General features: G+C 41.2%; 1 protein-coding gene across 2 annotated transcripts in view; it reads right to left on the bottom strand.

Moving 5' to 3' along the window:
• The window catches only part of FGD3 (FYVE, RhoGEF and PH domain containing 3), a 104914-nt gene that overhangs the window by 58727 nt on the left and 24703 nt on the right, over positions 1-21484 (bottom strand). The window contains exon 1 of one of the 2 annotated variants that reach the window (XM_083421087.1): positions 2046-2161. The exons of the other annotated variant lie outside the window; for it this stretch is intronic. The gene's annotated coding sequence lies outside the window, so the exon portion shown is untranslated. Of the gene's footprint in view, positions 1-2045; positions 2162-21484 lie in introns of those variants that run through there. 2 annotated transcript variants of the gene reach the window in all.

Below are 21484 nucleotides of genomic sequence, written 5' to 3'. Positions count from 1 at the left end.
GGCTGCAGCACTGCCTTTGTCCATTCCTCACTGCTTTTACAGAGCTCCAGAAGTTACCCAGTCGCTCACAGTCTTGTGTGGTTAGTGCACTGGGCTCCTTGCTGCTGTGTGCATTGAAAGGAATTGAGCAAGTTCCCCTGGGAGCAACGGCACCTGATGACATTCTGCTGCTCTCAGAAGAAGCTGTATTAGGGAAAACATGGCTGCCTCCATGTAAAAACTGAGGGCTGTCATTCTACCTTGTATGAGACCCCTCTGAGAGCCAGCGTGGTGCAGTGGACCTGGGAGACCACTTGGCCATGAAGCTCACTGGGTGACCTTGGGCCAGTCACTCACTGCCTTGCAGCCTAAGCTGCCTCATAGGGCTGTTGTAAGGATAAAATGGGGAGCAGGAGAACTATGTATGCTATCTTGAGCTTCTTGGAGAAAGAGGTGGACAGAAATGAAATTAAATGCTTGGTGCCACCTGTGCTGATAAGGTACTATCCCATCTAATCAGCCCATTCAACAATATTATCTAGTTCATATCATATGCTATCTAGCCACAGGAACCAACAGCCACAGTTAAGACAAACTGGCCTTATCAAAGACATGTAACTATGTCGCACAATAGCAAGTAACTCCTCACTTACAAACACTATGTAGCCTGGCCTAAGCTATTGAAATGTCACCTATTTGGGATGTTGCTCTTTAATTCAGCTAACTTGGACACTCACACTTAGACCACACATCTGAAAACAAGAAGCAAGAGTGAATCTGTCAATGGGAACCAAATCATCTTAGGAATTAATATTTTGTTTCCAAATGAAGAAACTCTTTAGGACTGGTTAGATTTTTAAATTGAAACTTTTTTTTTAAAAGCAATTCCAGTTCAAACAAGGTAACTATAAACAATCAATTAATAACGCAACAGAAGTTGACCACTTAGTTCAGTGAGGCCCCATCTGCACTACACATTGAAAACACTATCAAACCACTTTAAACAGTCATTGCTTCTTCCAAAAATTCATGGAAAAGTGTGTTCTGCACATTCTTAGGAAACCCCTATTCCATTCACAGAACTTCATTCCCAAAGTTCCCTGGAAAGAGGAACTGACTGTTAAAAACCCTCTGAGACTGATAGCTCTGTGAGGAAACATGGGTTTCAAAAATATACATCACCCACCATTGTGCTATCATATAGCTGCTCCTACACTATTCCCAGTAACATATTCAAATTTCAGCATATGTTGTTAGGGCAGATCACATAGTTACATTTTACTCTAGCAATGACTGCAACTTCAAGGCTTTAAAAATGTGTATAATAAATGTAAATTTAAATATAGTTGTTGCAAGTACTTGTCCACATTACATATCCCACTGAAGGAATTAGCAGAAGCAGAAAATGATAACTGCCAAGAGTTGTTCACAGTAAATTTTCTAACTAAAAATTTGTTGCATAGAGCAACCACTGCTTGATAGTCTTCAACTGCAATCCTTTACACACCTGAGAGTAAGTCCCATTGAATTCAAATAGGTTTCCTGCTGAGTAGGCATGTACAGGATTGTGCCATTATTGATTTACTTCAAATAGGTGTTTGTCTGCCCTTCACTGCAAAGCAACATCATGGCAGATGCCATTATCACTGAAGCAACGCATGTATTAAAATACTCTTCATAGCCAGGAAATGACACATAAATAACAACAGCCACTAAAGGAAAAGCAAGTAAATGCCTGGACAAAAAGACATGTCCTCAGCTGCTGCCTAAAACTCATAAGAGGAGGTGAAAGGCATATCTCAAGACAGAAGGGCGTTTGGGTTGTCACAAAGAGAGTCTTAGCAAGCTGAATCACCACCAGGTCTCTCCTCCCCCACAGATGGGCAGGTCGATATGGGAGAAGGTCAGGGTGTTTTCAAGTGCTTGCAGCACTTACTAAGTACACCGTGAGCACCCAGATATCAAGAAGATTGTGGGGTTGAGGGAGGGGTGGTCAATAAAAGCATTCCAGTACAATCTGTAGTTGCACCTTTAATGGTGAAAGCAAGCCAGCAAGCAATACTTACGTGCGCTTCAGTTGTTTCCAGATATAAAATGCATGCTCCACTGTGAACTTTCACTTCACCCGCTCCCAAAGAGACATCTCGTTTCTACTTCTGCTTTGCTCTATGCACTACCTTTGCATTTTACAGGAACTGAGCTTTTGTAAAAACACATGAACTGCAGTTGTCATAGCAAAGACTGATAAAAATCAACCCGCTTTGTATCCCTGAAGAACTTTGCTTAATAAATAAAAGGATGCTATTTCATGTTAAGGAGAAGCAAATGCTGTTTAAAAACCATTTGTTTTAAAACAAAACATGGCTTACACAATACACTAAAGTAGGAAACTAATATTTTTGTAAGGAAACCTTCAGCTTTCGAGATCAGCTAGACAGAGAAAATAGGAGGCTCAAGAGAAGCACCACTGTTGCCTAGTGAGATAGGATAATTATAGACCAAGCAAGAAGTCTTTTGGCATGCATCAGTATCATAATACCTTTCATAAAAGCACCAATATTGTAATCTCAGCTATTGACAGAGCAAAATTATCCTTACTGATAAAAAAGTTGACCTAGTTTAAGATGTATAAAGGGAAAGTACAGTGGTACCTTATGGGACGCGGGTGGCGCTGTGGGTTAAACCACAGAGCCTAGGACTTGCCGATCAGAAGGTCGGTGGTTCGAATCCCCACGGCAGGGTGAGCTCCCATTGCTCAGTCCCTGCTCCAGCCAACCTAGCAGTTCAAAAGCACGTCAAAGTGCAAGTAGATAAATAGGTACCGCTCCGGCAGGAAGGTAAATGGCATTTCCGTGCGCTGCTCTGGTTCACCAGAAGCGGCTTAGTCATGCTGGCCATATGACCCGGAAGCTGTACCTCGGCCAATAAAGCGAGATGAGCACCACAACCCCAGAGTCGGCCACGACTGGACCTAATGGTCAGGGGTCACTTTACCTTTACCTTTACAGTGGTACCTTGGTTTGCAACCGGATTACCACCACATCAAACCCTGAAGTGCGTGTCCCTTTGGGGGGATTACAACCCATTATTAGGGGATTGCAACTTTTTTTTTTTTTTTTGGAGGCCCCACTGGCGAAAGCGCGCCTTGGGTTACAATCTGTTTCGGTTTACAACCAGACCTCCAGAATGGATTGTAAGCATGCCCAGACTCACAAAGATTAAGTGAGAGAAGAATTTACTAGAATGTATCAATAAAATGTTCCCGTTAAACAAGAAAACAGAAACAAGTACTGTGTATTTCAAGTAGTAAAACCCATCATACACCTTGATACAATTTATGTGTGTATATGAAAAGAAACAATTAAAACTACTGTGATTTAAAACGACTGTGCTTTTGGACACTTATTTCCAGGAACTGTTTCCAAATTTGGGGACACTGTTCTGCTCTCTGCAGTAGAATGTCAGTATGCTTACATTTATTAAAAATATAACTTTGCAAGGGATTGTAACTGATGAGATTTTGTAGGTGTATTTTGGAATGGCAAAGAAAAATGTTTGATGACTGTGACTGGTGTCCTTCTTCCAACAGAAACTAAACCCAGCTAAGAATTGCACCCCTGAAACCTTCCCCCTACTCAGACCAGTGTGGTGATTATAAACATATAATTTTATATCCTGAAGATACATTGTTTCTCTGTATGTTATTACTACCTAAGCAATATGATCCCAGTCTTCATTTTAATGTGGAGGAATAATCTGCTCATAGTATGAATGTATTTTGTTATTCAGGCCTAAATTTCTTCTCTTCATAATCATCTGTGCCATTGAGAAATCTAGCAGCTGCTCTGGCCTTCCATACTGAGTTTACATACCACACTTCTGACTGCAGAAATCCATTGTTGTGATTTTAAGTATGTTGTCCAGAGCACAAAAACAGCTCAAAATAAATGAGGTCTGCAGTTAATTAGACAGTTGATTTTTGCATGAAGGTGCATCAAAGCTCCAGAACTATCAAGCCAAAGTACAATGTAACTATCAAACATAATCATTTGACAAAGGCATCCAAGGTACCTCTAATATCAACACTGTACATTCATCACCATATTTGGAAGGCAGCTGTGACTAAGGGTTTACTAAAGGGAAGGAGTTGGATTGGAATATAGAGGAAAAACATACATCCTTTGGCAGAAACTATCTGACTTTGTCTCTAAAGACTGATTATGCGTCTTGAAACGAAAACCACTGGCATGGTAATATTCCATGAATACAAAGAAATTACTTAGAGAAAAAGCAAGTACATTTCCTATTCACTGAGTAAACTGGGTGAGAACAAAAGAAGACCTGAAGATAACATAGCTGGGGCAAACAGCTTTTCTTTGTGTACCCGGAAAAGGAAACATGAAAACAAAAAACAATAATACTCAAAAGAGATCAAATTAAAAACAAATCCAACATTTACCTAAAGTGCCCAAAGTTCTGTTAGTTTATATTAGATGGCAATCTGATTCCAAATGTATTTATTAGGAGCCTTTTGGCACTTTAAAGAATAACAGATTTATTGTGGTACCAACATATGCCTACTTTATCAGATGCATGAAGTAGAAAGATGGCGGAGAATTTCATTCTGTTTGTTCTTTAATGCCAAACTACCTAATTTGCACTTAATGTGCTTTTCCAAATGTGGGGAACACGATCAGGCTAAAAGAAAGCAACAATAAAAGCTCTATGTATTTCAATATAATGAGGCAGAACCAGAGCTATGAAGTTAAACTCAATTAGCAACACTCCAGAGACTTGGGGAAGGGCAATCTCTCAGTAGTACACCATTTCTTTTGCATGTAGCATGTAGAAGATCCCAGGATCAATCTCTGAAATCTGCAAGCAGGGCGGGAAATGCCTCATGTCTGAAAACATGGATGTGTGTAGACCAGTAGTAGTCAACCTTTTATACCTACCGCCCACTGATGCATCTTTCTTGATGGTAAAATTTCCTTACCGCCCACCAGTGCACGATGGGAGGAGGATTCAGCTTGTGCTGTAGAACCCCCTACCACCCACCTAGAATCCTGAAACACCCACTAGTGAGCTGTAGGGACCAGGTTGACAACCCCTGGTGTAGACAATACTGAGTTAGATAGGCCAATAATTCATAGAATCATAGCATTGCAGAATTAGAAGGGACACCAATGGTAATCTAGCCAAGGCCCCTACAAAGCAGGAAACTTTTGCCCAACATTCATTCATTCATTCATTTATTTATTTATTTCCCTCCCTCCCTCCCATCTCCCCAGCCACTCTGGGGGGCTTCCAACAAAAGATTTAAAATACATTAAAACAACAGTCATTAACAACTTCCATAAACAGGGCTGCCTTCAGATGTCTTCTAAATATCAGATAGTTGTTTATTTCTTTGACATCTGATTGGAGGGTGTTCCTCAGGGCGGGCACCACTACCTAGAAGGACCTCTGCCTGGTTCCCTGTAACTTCACTTCTCACAGTGAGAGAACCGCTAGAAGGCCCTTGGCGTTGGACCTCAGTGTCCAGGTTGAACAAAGGGGGTGGAGACGCTCCTTCAGGTATACTGGGCCAAGGCCCATCTCTGCCAACTGAGCTATCCCAGCTCAATATAAGGCAGCTTTCTATGTCTATTTTCCACAAATACATGTGCATTCCAAGTGGCTTATAGAAAATAAACAGTCTGCAACAACAATACAGTCTGAGAATAGGGAACTCTGGGCTTCTGGTTCCTGTCCTGCGCCATGGCAATGGCTCTCTCAACATCAGAGAGAGGCACAAGCTGAAAAAAGGGGATGGAAGGGGTTAAACCATCTCCTATAAACCTCTCAGGGTACAGAAGGTACTGGCGACCTGCCATCACCTCAATGGCTCGCCCCCACATGGATCAGCACAGGGACGGGTAGAGGCACTAGGTGCTATGCACTTCACCCTGATGCAAAACACCCCCAAATCGCCATTGGATACTGTGATGTTCCTATGGACCCACCGAAGTTCCTATAGAAATTATAAACTTGGTTAAGTAGTGCCCACAAATTACGCAGCAAGCTAGAACCAAGCCACATGTGTCATCTTTTACAAGGTGATGGTTCATGACTCATACCATCTTATGACCACAGTTAATGAGCTCACCGTAGAGAATGACAAGATTTAAGAAGGAGGTAAAGTAAATCCAACACACATAACTAAAGCCTTGGCAGTCAGGATTTTTTTCCCTTCAAATGAGAACTCATCCAACCTGCATGGAAAAGAAACTAAATTACTTAGATTCAGGTTGGTGAGTAAGAGCCAAATTCTCTACACGCAAAAGAGAGTATACAAGTTACTGAAAAGAGGAGTGAACTACAACGTCTAGACATTTTGTGTCACAGCACCAAGACATTTTAGATCAGATATAGGGATTAGCTGCAGATTCAGAATGCTAGCTTACATCTTGAGCTAACTATGCTTGCTAACAGTATACCATAAGACAGGGATGGAAAGCTTTTTTGTGTCCACAAGCACATTTACAAACTAGAAAGCTGCCATGGGTACCACACCCACCCACACACCCCACAACCTATTCTATTACCTACAATAGAATTCTTCATTCAAACCAAATTTCAGTATTGGGAGGGACCCTGTATTAGCAAAACCATCAGGTTATTTTTGCTCACTAGATTTTTGTTTCATTTCATTCTTTCAACTGCAAAATAGCTATCTGCAATTTGTGGTCTGTTAATGCTGAGTCTAAGTGACAACTGGCAAATCTACTTTGTGATGTATTTTACTTTGTGATGTATTTTAATATATTTTAATCTTCGATTTATTGTCTCATTGTGAACTGACCTGCCATTATTGATGTGGGAAAGTATAAAATGTTTTACAGTATTATTATTACTGTCCCCCCTTTTCAGTTGTTCGGTAGTACTCAATGTGTTCAAAGTAACATGAAGAAGAATATGGGACCGTCACACATTCATGCTTTTGTACAGCTGCAAACCTATGAAAACGCACAGTGTTCCCAATTATGAGGAAACAAGCACGACATGTAGACAGGTTGCAGAAACGCAAGCAAATGTGTGCATTGCTAGGCGGACTGATGCAGAGATGCTTCCTCCACTGATCATGCATCACACTGCCAGAACACATGAAAAGGCCTCATGTGGCATCACTAGGCGCATTCCAGGCAAAGGGAAATATGGATACATCAGTGATCTTTCAGTTGCTTACACGTTCTTCTGGGAAATATGTAGGGCTGCTCCAATTGTTACATATATCCAGTGAAGAGTATTTCTAAATGATGAGTTTTCTTTGCTAAAAGGATGGTACAAATATCTTGTCCTATTCATCTAGTTCCTCAACAAAGGGATGTGCAAGCCCCACCACTACTATGATGGTGCCAATGCAGACAAGAAACACGTCAGCAGAGAATAGTGTACATATGCCTGAGACTGTCAGCGCTCCAACAACAAAACAAGGAACAGATTCAAAATAACTAAAACAGCTCTAACAAATCTAATATAACAAAGGCGGCAGCAAAACAACATCATGTAAATAGCAACTGAGCAATATTTGCCTCCAACATCAGTGAAGCATCAATCTGACAAAGGCATCTTTCCAAGGAGAGCAGAGAATGGCACGTCTATGCTATGTAATTCAGTTAAAAACACATAGCCTAAATAATTCACAGATTCAAAAGCAGTTCTTGCAAGACACACCAAGAGCTGTAGTTTACTAAAAAGCCTTCCTAGATAGCTTCCTAGATGTCTCCTGAGAAATCTCTATGTGGGACAAGAAGCTACAGTTAGAACTGGATATGGAACAACTGATTGGTTCAAAATTGGGAAAGGAGTACACAAGGCTGTATATTGTCTCCCTGCTTCTTTAACTTACATGCAGAATTCATCATGCGAAAGGCTGGGCTGGATGAATCCCAAGCCAGAATTAAGATCGCTGGAAGAAATATCAACAACCTCAGATATGCAGATGACACAACCTTGATGGCAGAAAGTGAGGAGGAATTAAAAAACCTTTTAATGAGGGTGAAAGAGGAGAGCGCAAAATATGGTCTGAAGCTCAACATCAAAAAAACGAAGATCATGGCCACTGGTCCCATCATCTCCTGGCAAATAGAAGGGGAAGAAATGGAGGCAGTGAGATTTTACTTTCTTGGGCTCCATGATCACTGCAGATGGTGACAGCAGTCACGAAATTAAAAGACGCCTGCTTCTTGGGAGAAAAGCAATGACAAACCTAGACAGCATCTTAAAAAGCAGAGACATCACCTTGCCAACAAAGGTCCGTATAGTTAAAGCCATGGTTTTCCCAGTAGTGATGTATGGAAGTGAGAGCTGGACCATAAAGAAGGCTGATCGCCGAAGAATCGATGCTTTTGAATTATGGTGCTGGAGGAGACTCTTGAGAGTCCCATGGACTGCAAGAAGATCAAACCTATCCATTCTTAAGGAAATCAGCCCTGAGTGCTCACTGGAAGGACAGATCGTGAAGCTGAGGCTCCAATACTTTGGCTACCTCGTGAGAAGAAAAGACTCCCTGGAAAAGACCCTGATGTTGGGAACGATTGAGAGCACAAGGAGAAGGGGACAACAGAGGACGAGATGGTTGGACAGTGTTCTCAAAGCTACGAACATGAGTTTGACCAAACTGCAGGGGGCAGTGGAAGACAGGAGTGCCTGGCGTGCTCTGGTCCATGGGGTCACGAAGAGTCGGACACGACTAAATGACTAAACAACACCACAAGATAGCTCCTGTAAAATCTGAAGAGGTTGGGTTTACCTAAATAGCCGACCTGAGCCAAAACTGATGTTCACATGGATGTTCAGCAAAACTCTCTCTCGCCCAGCAAAAATGGCTCACCTTCTAGCTGAAGCAACTGCATGATACTCCTATGACTTTGAACACTGTGAAAGACAATGAACTCCCCTACTCCTTACAGTGCAGCATGGGAAATGCAGCGTGCCCAGTTGCCTCAGTAATGGTGAGGTGTCTTGCCTTGCTCCTTTCCCTTCCTTTCCCCATACAATGGGAGAAGTTTTCACCCTCTGGACACACAGACAGAGATGAGGTGAAAATGTTTGCTGTGGGAGAGGGAAGGAAGAAGGCAAATGAGCACCACACTCAGTCTTCCTGCACTACACTGCAAAGGTGGGTTCATAGCCCCTCTTGGCAATGGAATATGTTGAGCAAGTTGGTTCAGCCAGGAAAATATTCTTCTCCTTTACAATGGGGGAAATGCAGCTTCATATGCCCTCAGTAATAACAGTATATAGCTAAACAGGAATTGCTGCTATAGCAATGTGATGTCCTCTTGCTCATTTCTGAGATCCTTGATTGGTTTGGTGAGGGGAAGAGAAATGGTGCTGGAGAAACATAATCACGCTCAAGAAAAGGATCTGAATCCATTGTTGACCATTATTTAGTCGATGTCTGTCTTTAAAATGAATTCTCTGACATTTCTACTGATTACTTGACACAGAATCTCATTGCAAACCACTGCACTAATGAGAATCAAAGCTTCAACTCCATCCACATATGCACCTGAAGTGTTTTCTAACTAGCAGGAAAGCATGTCTACTTTGCTTGCTGTCCAAGTATGGGAAGGTATAATTTACCAACAAAGCACTAGCTGAAAAAGATGCTTTGCTACCTCTGCAATAAGTATAGTAAGTTAGAGAATGTCATCTGGATTCTGTATAACCTGAGAATTTGTGCTAGCACATTGCATTTCTAGTATTAAAAACAATTCATTGGGAAGAGGCCTGAGAAATCTCTTCTCAAATTATTGAGATATTCAAGCAATTACAGATGAGGTTTCTCAGCTTTCTACACAGTTGAAGTAGCTTTTAGCAAATGTGCCATAGCCAAATCTGAAGTATGAAATAGTGCCATTCTAGCATACACTACACATGTATTTCCCTGGGTCTTGAAATATAGAGTCACAATTAGGTAGCAACACTAAGCACTAAAGGGGCAGCAAGGAGTGAAGAGTCAACTTTATGCTGCTGCTCCATCAGTAATTCAAACCTATACTGGATCTTCCATCAGTAAGTCAAAGCTGGAGGTCTAGATTCTGTTGAAGTACTGTCGAAGCACTACATAAAAGTATTGGTAGGATCTCTTGCGTGCAATCTGAGCAGTACAAACTTGACCTGAAATGTTTGTATGAATGAGCTTTGCATAGGAACATGGGTGTTTACTATGACTGATTGCTCTGATAGCAATCTAACAGTCGTATATTTGTGCAAGGGCAACACCAGCTGAATTCATGCCTAAACACTTATAACCAATTCATTAGTTTTAGCACCTACATATTTTGAACTTGCCGGGGATGCAGGTGGCACTGTGGTCTAAACCACTGAACCTAGGACTTGCCGATCAGAAGGTCAGCGTTTTGAATCCCTGCGACGGAGTGAGCTCCCATTGCTCAGTCCCAGCTGCTGCCAACCCAGCAGTTCGAAAGCACATCAAAGTGCAAGTAGATAAATAGGTACCAGTCCGGCGGGAAGGTAAACAGCGTTTCCGTGCACTGCTCTGGTTGTGCCAGAAGTGGCTTAGTCATGCTAGTCGCATGACCTGGAAAAACTGTCTGCAGACAAAACATTGGCTTCCTTGGCCAGTTAGGTGAGATGGGCGCTGCAACCCCAGAGTTGTTCGCGACTGGACTGTCAGGGGTCCTTTACCTTTACCTTTTTTTATTTTGAACTTTGAGCCAAAATGTGTTGTTGTATGAGCAGAAGGCGCTTTAATTCAAGCAAGGGGGTTCCCAATTTTTGGAAGTTTCCCCAGCTACATATCATTCTGCTACAGAGGGTCTTCCAACCCTCAGAAATGAATTTCCAAGGAGTGTAAAGGTCTGCAAAGGGAAGGGAGAGTCAAAAATGCTTGATTATGTGAACAGAATTCCATTCTGATCATGGGGTGGAAATTAGGGCTCTGTTTTGGTGTTTAAGAAATCCCTAGCATTTTTAAAAAAAATAATTGTAGAAACTTTTAAAGTTTTGCTAGAAACCAGCAAGGAAGATTAGTAGCTGCTGAGGGTCAAAACCATGGGTAGGCAAACTAAGGCCCCATCGCCTTCTAAATCCAGCCCGCGGACGGGTCTGTGAATCAGCGTGTTTTTATATGAGTAGAATGTGTCCTTTTATTTAAAATCCATCTCTGGATTATTTGTGGGGCCTGCCTGGTGTTTTTACATTAGTAGAATGTGTGCTTTTATTTAAAATGCATCTCTGGGTTATTTGTGGAACATAGGAATTCATATGTTTCCCCCCCAAAATATAGTCCGGCTCCCCACAAGGTGTGAGGGACAGTGGACCGGCCCCCTGCTGAAAAAGTTTGCTGACCCCTGGTCAAAACTCTGTCTCTGCAATTTGCATGTCCTCCCTCCTAATAGAAAAGTATGGTAATAAACTCACTGTCACTTCCATAACAACGAATTCAGTTGCAGATGCAGCTTTTTAAAAATTTCTTTTTACTCCTCTAGGGAATTAAACTAAGCTGTAAGACTTCTCCAAAAAAATGGCACATCTAGAAACATTTCTGACACCCCAATTTTAAATAGTCATCCAAGCCATCTGTCTATGATGGCATAGCATCTCTGGTGCAAAACCATCAAACCTCACGCTTTATATTCCTAATTGCTCAATCATGCAGCTGTTATTATAACTTTCTCCTAAGCTGTCCCCAGAAATCCTGTCCTGTTCTCAGAAGTCCAGAGATAGGTTAGGCTATCAGGGATGCCTAACCTATCAATATGCCTTTATTAGTACATATAACTTATTTTTTGTCTCTACGCCAAATGGTTTTTTGAAATGGAGCAAATGTGTACGGTTGAATTCATTCTTAATAAAATAAAATAAAAACCCCAACACACATATTTATAGACACAAAAGCAGATTCTAAAAGAATGCTCTAATTCCATCGCAGGAAGCCATGCTGAATGGAAACAGGGAATGCAGAGAAGGAAAGGTCAAGCTTCAAGGATACAGAGTAGAAGCATCGGGGGCAGTGGAACCACCTCTGGAGGGATCTGATACTTTGAGCACAGGGATCCAGAAGGCAAACCACAGAAACTAACAGGAGTATTTTGAGGAAGGCTGGCCAAGCATAGCATTTCAGCATCTGCGCTCATGTTGGCAGGAGCCCTTTCTAATAAAGTTATTTTACATTACGTGTGTTTATTCATATCAATAGAGACACCACTATCATTCTCAGCATATACAAAATAAGGAATAGCCCTGTTTGTGCATGCTGACGTGATTTTGTTTCCCGATAAAATGTGCAGTTGTAATAATAGAAGAATTCGAGTATACAAAGGAGGGGAAATGAATGAACTGGGTAGATTACATGAAGATTTGTAGAGAACGATACAGCTTAATATTCAATAATGAGTTTGTAAGCATTATGCCAAGGACAGAATAGTGTTCTCACATTACGCATTGCCATTACTTTTATCTGTTTAAGAAGGCATGTGTAAAGGTTTCCACAGCATAGTAAGAAAACGTGAAATGGAAACCATGTTGTCATGGTGATTCTCCAATCATTATGTACTTCACATTTTTAAGGTAGGTTTTTATTGCCGTAACGCAAGTCGACCACACATTGTCCCAGTTTCACAAAATGAAATACTATTAACAGATAAAACAGGTATAAAACATCCACCAGGGAACCAGTCAGTGTCAGTTCATGCTTTCAAACAAACAAAGGTATATATTTTTTAAAAATAAGACTGCTGACACATCACTTTGTGATGCGGATAGACTAACAGAAAATAAAATGTATTTTAAATATGATGAAAATTCAACATATGAAATTGTATGAATTTCACCCTTTGCATTTTTTGCATTTAATAAAAATGTTAAAAGTGTTTGAAGAAAATATTCTTAATTTCTAGATGACCTTTTTAAAAATAATAATAAAGTCAACCCAGGTCATTAAAGCAGGAAGAGCAGCAATAAGATGTATAGCATCAAATGTCATTTTGTGCACACAAAATCTGAGATGACAAACACAAATAAATGTATCTTTTTGGGGGGGGGACATTAAAAGACAAATTTGTAACATGAGAACCTATTCAGACACCATTTTCTAAACAAATCTTGGATATACATTAAAGAGTATACAAGAAAAATGAGATTTGCAGTTGATCGCAGCATGAGAGCTTACCCGCAATTCACCAGCATAGCACATCCAGCCATCTGCCCATTTTTTCCTTGAACTGGATTCAGGGAATTGCCCTGTTGATTTCACAGAACGATCATTCCGAAAACACCTACCCACAAAGTTAATCAATTAATCAATTAACGAAGACTGCTTTTCCATAGCAAGCAATGTGCTGACAACTAGGTCATAGGAAGGTTGCCTCTCGGTTGCTTCATTAGGGTCCCCCTTTTAAAAAACAAACAGTCTATCCAAAATGCTGCTTATTCTGATATTCATTCAGGAGCTGGAGGAATACACTGAGCCCTTCACAATGCCAGCTTGCATGATGAAAGAGCAAAAGTAGTTTTCAGGCTGCAGAATGCCTTAAAAGGGTTACCATGGAAATAAATGTGGAAAGGGGAGGGGGCTTCTCTGATGACAAATGCTGCTTCTGAACAGAGACAAGCTTTGAAGGGAGGCTGAATGGGGGCTGCGAAAGAGGGGAAGAAAATGCATTTTACTATTACTACTAGGATCAGACCTGCATTTGATTTAGATTTCAATTGTTTCGCTATGAAGCTGAATTTATTTATTTTTAAATGCATATGGAGTTGCCATAGAAACACAGGAGGAAGGTCCTTAAAGCAGCTGCTGATCTCTAGTGCCATCAAGAACTAGGACACCTGAAAAGTGCTTTATTTGCATTTCCACAGAGGAGTCTTTGTGCCAGCCAGTTATAACATTTTGATGAAAATATCAGTGTTGGTAGAGAGAGAACTTGTTGCAGAGTAAGATAGGAAGAACTGAGATGAATTAAAATTGAGAATATGTTTTAGTATTTGAAATGCTACAAATGTGTTCTTGGAGTGCTCTTTTCTGAAGGAGAATTCAGTGAACACTGTTCAGTTAACAGTCCACACATGGAACAAAAAGTAGAATACTTGGCATCATCAGTCAAGATGGAGCGAGTCAGTGTTTCCATTAAAAGACAACTCAAACTATTCATGTTAGATTGAAAACTTGGCATTGAAGATCTTCATGCGCACATCACTTTCTTTCTACAACTTGGTTATTGGGCTTTGCACACACTGACTACACAGGGGTGAGATAGAAACACGCACGCACAAAGAGGTCTAAGCATGTCTTCAAAATGAGTCTACAAAGGTTAGGTAAAGGTAAAGGTACCCCTGCTCGTACGGGCCAGTCTTGCCAGACTCTAGGGTTGTGCGCTCATCACACTCTATAGGCCGGGAGCCAGCGCTGTCCACAGACACTTCCGGGTCACATGGCCAGCATGACGAAGCTGCTCTGGCGAGCCAGCGCAGCACACGGAACGCCATTTACCTTCCCGCTGGTAAGTGGTCCCTATTTATCTACTTGCACCCGGAGGTGCTTTCGAACTGCTAGGTTTGCAGGCGCTGGGACTGAACAACGGGAGCGCACCCTGCCGCGGGGATTCAAACCGCCGACCATGCGATCGGCAAGTCCTAGGTGCTGAGGTTTTACCCACAGAGCCACCCGCGTCCCTTCTACAAAGGTTACTAGCCTACAAAATATTTTACTAGTCTGCAGGGGACTAGGAGAAGAGTTCTGACCCTCATCCAGCAACTCACTTTATTTCCGTGCTGGCCACAGAGTCCAGTCTGCTTTCCATGCTGGGCACAGATGAGTGGCATAGCTCTGTTTCTCTTTTACAACAGCCCATACCCTTGCCTTGTCATGTAATCACCTGTCACCGATATCACCAAGGTAAGAGCTTGAATTCAAGACTTCGCCTGAAATCTATAGATGGATTTAAAAATTCATATAACACCTATGAATATTTTTAAATTAAAAAATCATATTATACTAAACACGCTACCTAAAAAAGGATTTATACCATCATCTCAAAAATATTTGCCTTCATGAACTGTGAGCTTGTAAGAAAAAGGAAGTTCTGAGAAAGAATCCTATCTGGGTGTATCTGCAGTCTATAGCGAAGTGATGGAAGGCACCATATAGAGAAACCACCCTTCTTTATTTAGGTTTTTGAATCTTTTAAACATATGAAGCAGTCTTATACCAAGTTAGTCTAACTTCATTCATTACATTTATATTGGAATTCCCAGCAATATTTGACCTTTCAAAGGAAAAGCTCAGATGCTACATCCCCCAATAAATGTCCCTGGAAAGTTCCACCCTGTGGCTTTACTCCAGATTAAAGGGGAAACTGCATGTGTTTGGGCTGACATGCTTGACAAAATACTTTTAAATGCTACCACTTATGCATGGGGTGCTACCATGAGGAAAAGCTTTTGTGCCGTACATATCAAAATGCAAAAAAACCCAAAAAAACTTCCCCATATTACCCTCTTTCAAAGATCTGTCAAAAAAGCAGGCTTTGTGCCATGCAAATCTAAAACCATTCTAGGTGGCGCAGGTGCCTCTAAGAGGCCTACTGTCCTACACAATCCTGTGGGGAAAACCTTTCCCATATTCTCTGACAACACTTATATAAGACTGTCATATCAATAACACCCTATGGGACTGAACTGAAGATCGATTATGTCACTAAAAGGGTACTGGAATCAGTGCCATTAATACCTAAAGCTGTGACACAAAAGCACACAGTGGCAGATATTAAGGGTAGGCAGCTTTTCAGAGAGTTTCAGATGGCACTGAAGGACTGTCATTTGGGGTTCTAATATTTGGTGATGGACTACAGTCTGACTGATCTTGCAGACTTCTGAAAGATGGAATTCAGACAGCATCCCAGAGAAGATTTCATGGCTGTTGCAACAGCATTATTTTGGTGAGACTGTCCCAGGATGACAAACTATGTCCTCTTCTGTATCCTACAACCCCAAAATAGCCAGTGTAGCTTTGAAATCAGTTTGAGAAGCTTGTTTTAAATTAGCAGCATTGCTCTGTTACATCGGAGGCAGATGAGGCAGTGCAAGTCCTGAGTTGGTGGTGGGCTGGATGAGAGATAACATGGTGAGGCTGAATCCAGGAAAAATTGAGGTATTGTGAGTGGCTGGGTGGTTTCCAGGTCCAGGAATCTGGAAGAATTGGTGTTCCTGGATCCATCTTTGCTGTAGGAGACAGAAGTGGCTACCATAGTTTAAAGAACGCTTTCTGTGCTTCTGCTAGTGTGGCAGGTAGGGCCATTCCTGGACATAACCTCAAGATTAGACTGCTGTAATGTGCTCTGTGTGGGGCTGCCCTTAAGATTGGTCTGGAAGCTGAAGTTATTGCAGAAAGTGGCAGCTTGGCTGTTGAGTGGAGCCTCCTACCAAAGGCATGCAACATCACTTTTAAAAGAATTGCACATTAATAAATAAACTAACTTCAACATGTTAAAGGATGTGCAGTTGTCAACACAACGTGCAATGGAAAAGGGAAAAAAGAGGCATTGCAGCTCTATTTCTCTTGCAGTCCTTAGGAAAGGAATTGGCCAGATGAATAGCTGCTTTGGAATTGGTCAGTTTCAGAACCCTACTGAATTGTATTAGTCAAGGAGAAGGAGCTAGTATTACAAATTTGGATAGGAATTATAGTAAGCCAAAACTATTCACAAATTTCAGCAGGGTAAAGAAATGCCTCAGTTTTTCTAATCAATTGTTTTTTTAAATTCCCTGCAGTTAGAGCTTTCAATTACATTGCCCAGACTTGCTCTTGGTATCAATGGGTTTCACTTGCCCCTTGTTTGCACATAGCTCAAAGCCAAACCATGGCTTAGCATGAATGGGCAAATGTGTAGGCTCCTGGAGAGGAAAGCACAGTCACTGTGATCAAGTCTTTGTGAAAGCTCACAGTTTCTCTGCAAAGAGCTAACTCACAGGTGACATGCTAAGCCAAACCACATCTTAACTCAGCACAGCACAAGAGCGAAATGACTAGGGGAAAGGAAAGCAGCCATGAAATCTTCTCTGGGAGGCTGCCCGTTGACTTGTTAGCTCAAAGCCATGGTTTGGCTCAGTGTTATGTGTGAACCAGGCCTGTGTGGTTATTGCATGCCAAAATCTTTTTGGCTGAATTGTGATGTTATCCTGCTCACTGTATGATCCCAGATTGGGAATAATCCAGCAGTGAAAAGGGAAGACTGGGGAAACCAATGGCACCAAGCAACACTGGAGAAGGGTGAATATCCAGACAAAGTGATTTTCTGGAAGTATTTCTACCCTGCTAACACAGCTATTCTTAACCTACAAATTGAGAATATTTGGCACAGCAAGGTTCTCTTCCCAAAACATGTTACAAAGCTAACAGTGCTTGACTGGGGCTATACCTCAACATCACTGAGCGATGGATGGAGTAGCTCCAATTTTCCTGCATAAACTATCATCTCCACACCATTTTAAAGCACTGTATCTAGAGAATTTAAATATGATGAACTAAGATGAATTATCTACACAAAAGATAATGAGCTGTGTTTTGAATATTACACCTCATTAATTGTACAGCTACATATTTACTTAAAACCAGTGGAGTTTCAGAGCTATAAAGAACACTGAAGCTGTGCAGACCCTGTTCAGAAATGTGGCGTGTGTAGTGAGCAGACATACCAGAAGACAAGGTCTACATTAAGTGGAGCTCTAAATAACAGTTTGTGTGCGTCAATACATTTAAAGAATCGTGGGTCTAAAATTAACCTTGCATGAAACCAAGACTAGGTCATGTGATGTCTCACTTTGAAACTATTTCAACACACCTTATTTTTCTGTGCAGTCTTAATGTAACAGCTCTGCATTCTATCAGTATTAAGATCAAAAGAATCTCACTCACAAAGCAGAAATGCCGACTGATTGGAAGAGAGAATCAAAGATCCCAGCACAGCCTCTCACGTCTGTGCGGTAATATATATAAAGCGAGAAAGAATGTCTGAGACAGAAAGAGATCACAAGTGAGCAGCCTTTATAGGGTGACTGATTGTCAAAACTAATTCAGAACCACGTACACACTGACATCAATACATCCCCCCCCCCCAATGAGTTAACCTACCAAAAGTTGGATCCTCAACTATTTTCTTTTACATCTGGAGGAGGACCTTCCAATTAGATAAAATGGTTTGCTTCTAACAGCACATTGTATCTCAGAGACACATTTATATCGAGAAAGTCTACATAAAATTTTTAAAAAATCTTTATTGAGTCATGTTTCATTGAGATCTATCAGTGTTCAAGAAAGGTATCATATTATGGTGCATCTTATAAATTTCCTAACTCCACAAAATACACATCAGGGGTGTGGGTGTGTCAAACTGGTATTAAAACTGAACATTCCAAATTCAACCCAACATCAAAGGAGACAAAGGGGGGGGGAGCCAAACAAAATGTTAAAACCAATGGTCTTGCTTCACTTTGTTCACCCTACAGGCTACAATGCATTGTTGGCAACTGAGCAAAACAATATACTTCAGTAAAATTATGGGTCAGTTTAGATGTGATGCTTGCTGCATGCAAGAATAGGGAAAATTCCTTTGTTAGATGAACCACTCAACCATCAACACATTTAGGAAGTTATTATTATCCTGTGTACTATTTGCCTTTAAGTGATCTCAAGCCCATGAGGTCATGCTGCTGTACATGGTGTTGGTCTAATTAAGTAGGCTTGAGTCCATGAAAGCTTATGCCATAACACATTTATTTAGTCTTTAAGGCGCCACAAGACTCTGTTTTATCTCAGCTTATGAATCTTTTAAATGTGATGACAGTGGCATGGAGCTCTTATGCAGGAAAAGGCTTTCCGCAGACCCTACACCTCAAGCAGGGAACCTCTGAGGCCATCAAGCTAATTTAAGGGGTGCAAGGCTGGCCACATGACACACAACTTTGTCCACTCTGCCCTTCAGCACCTGTTGCTTGAGGTGGCTCCTTGCATGTAGAATACACTCTCCTGGTAAGCTTGCCTGGCACCTGCCATAACTACACATCAAGGAACACCTGTCTCTGTTAGAAAGTTGTGCCTGTAAACTGTCAAGTGGATGAAGTTGGATAATCTAAAGCTGAAACAGAGGTGATGCCCTTTAGACAAAGTTGCCCTTGAAATTGACTCAGAAGTTGCTGCTGGTGGAAATGCTGCTGATTTATTCCTGGCACATACAAAGAGGCAAAAACATGTTCCACCAGTTGCGCAGCTACAGCCTTGCTGCCTGTTCACTTCCAGGCTTCATTCAAGCTTCTCATTCTTAAAGTCCATCACAACTTGCTTCTTCTGGAATGAAGCCTTGCTCTATCAGTGTTCTGCACAATGGGTCCTGCTCAGAGTTCTTTTACTGCATGAAACTAGAACATTATCCACAGGAAATAAGGCTCATGGTCCTGAAGTTCGACAGTGGAATTTGCTGCCAAGGAGTGTGGTGGAGTCTCCTTCTTTGGAGGTCTTTAAGCAGAGGCTTGACAACCATATGTCAGGAATGCTCTGATGGTGTTTCCTGCTTGGCAGTGGGTTGGACTTGATGGCCCTTGTGGTCTCTTCCAACTCTATGATTCTATGATTCTATTCTATGATTCTAAGCTTTAGAACAAGCTCCCTGGAAAAAATAAAACTTGCTCTTCCTTCATCACCTTCTAGAGGTGAATAAAACCAATTTGTTTCAGATAGGATTTGATTGGCATTTCACTGTTTTTGCTGTTGTTGCTTTGCTTTCTATTGGTGTTACTGATTTCATAACACTGGCTTTGTGTGAGCCATGTTGAATGATGGAAGTGAGCACCAACTTCACTTATCCATGCTCTGTTAACTTCCAGGCTGGGATACTAAGATGTGCTTTAGTGGGGCTGCTTTCAAATACAATCTAGAAGCAGCAGTGAGCTCACAACACTTCTAAACAGGGATGCTTCAGGCATTTAGAAGCCCTGCTTCAGAGTGGGGAATTAAGACAAAATAATCCATTGGCTCTTTTCCCAGACTTGCAATTCTAGGATCACAGCATTTAGTGCTGTGCCAAAAATCTGCCTTCGTATTTCCAGAAAGTTGTCTTCCACTGCAAAATAGGCCTCCGTTTTTGCTGCTTCATTCTCGGGGCACTTTTGAATTTCTTGAGAATTCCAGTGGGTACAACATTTTGATCTTAACATATCGTTAAGAAGTTGTCAAGGGTGGTGTATGAATTTCTCTTTCTAGTAAACATTTTCCCAGCACTATGCAGCCTCCCTGGCTGCTCATGCTGAGGAAGTACTTAATTATGCCCTCTCCTGTGCTTTAATTAAAGTGTGGGCACCCAGGGTAGCCATACTGTGCAGGCTACTGGCAAGACGATTTGTAGAATGAATGAATGAAAGCTGGCTAAAAGCAGGACCTGACAACTCCTCCATTTAAATTTTTCCTCTGCCAGAAACACAATAGGATGCAAACAATATTCTCTTCAGGATATTATGGGGGAAATAATACAGGCACTCTTTATACAGTAAGGATTACAGAGAGCATGTATATGAAGCATTTTGTATACTCTGTGATCTCTATAAATAAGGGTTGCTAAAAATAAAAAAGAACCCAACTTTAAAGTGCCAATGAAAGGAGCATTGTACATTAAACTTTAAAATGTTTTCTTTAGAAAGTCCACTTAGTATTGGGTGAATGAACTGCAAGAAAGTAGGATAAGTAGAGTTTGAAACATGAAAGCAGGAAAAGGAGGATAGGCACGTTTTGTGCAAATCCACTAGAGATCAGACTGAGCTGCCTGGTTTGCTATGTAATTTATGAACACTTCACGCATGAGGTTAAGGGGGGGCAGGGAGAGAACTTTCATCAATCTTTGATGAGCCAGGAAAATGGGACAAGGAAAATTCAAGGCAATAACCTTTTTTTACAAGAAGAAAAAAATGACAACACCATCCTTTACATGCCTTTATTTACCCCAAAACATTTTCAGTTCTATAGGATGATTGTGACAAATTGCGTGTTTCTGGAAGGAAAGGGGGCTTTGCAATATGGATTTCTTAACACTGCTACTGCGGCTCTAAAAGAGCTTGGAACAGGAGCACAAAACTGTTTATAAATCATAGGGGCCTGCTAAATTTTCAGTGGCCTGCATGGAAATAAATACCAGGACTGCTGTGTCTATGACAAGGTCCCACAGTTACAATAAATCTTTAGCTGAAAAAGTTATGCTAGATAACATTTCATTGTTGAACAAACCACTAGAGGGCAACATGCTTCCGTATGTATATAACTGGTCGATGCAACAGCTAGATGTCTAAAACACACCAATTATTTTTTTCGAAGTTCCAATTTTAGTTCAACGCAAAAGAAGTATATTAAGGTTGTGAAAAAGCACAAAGTAAAAAGTTCTTCAGCACATTACATAAATTCATTACCAGTACATGTTGCAACAGCGACAAGCACCAAAGCTTGAAAATAAGT

Source organism: Podarcis tiliguerta (genome assembly GCF_965153285.1).
Source record: "Podarcis tiliguerta genome assembly, chromosome: 2".
In the NCBI taxonomy this organism is placed as follows: Eukaryota; Metazoa; Chordata; class Lepidosauria; order Squamata; family Lacertidae; genus Podarcis; species Podarcis tiliguerta.
The sequence above is the reverse complement of the archived record's forward strand: the minus strand, read 5'-3'. Positions and strand labels throughout refer to the sequence as shown.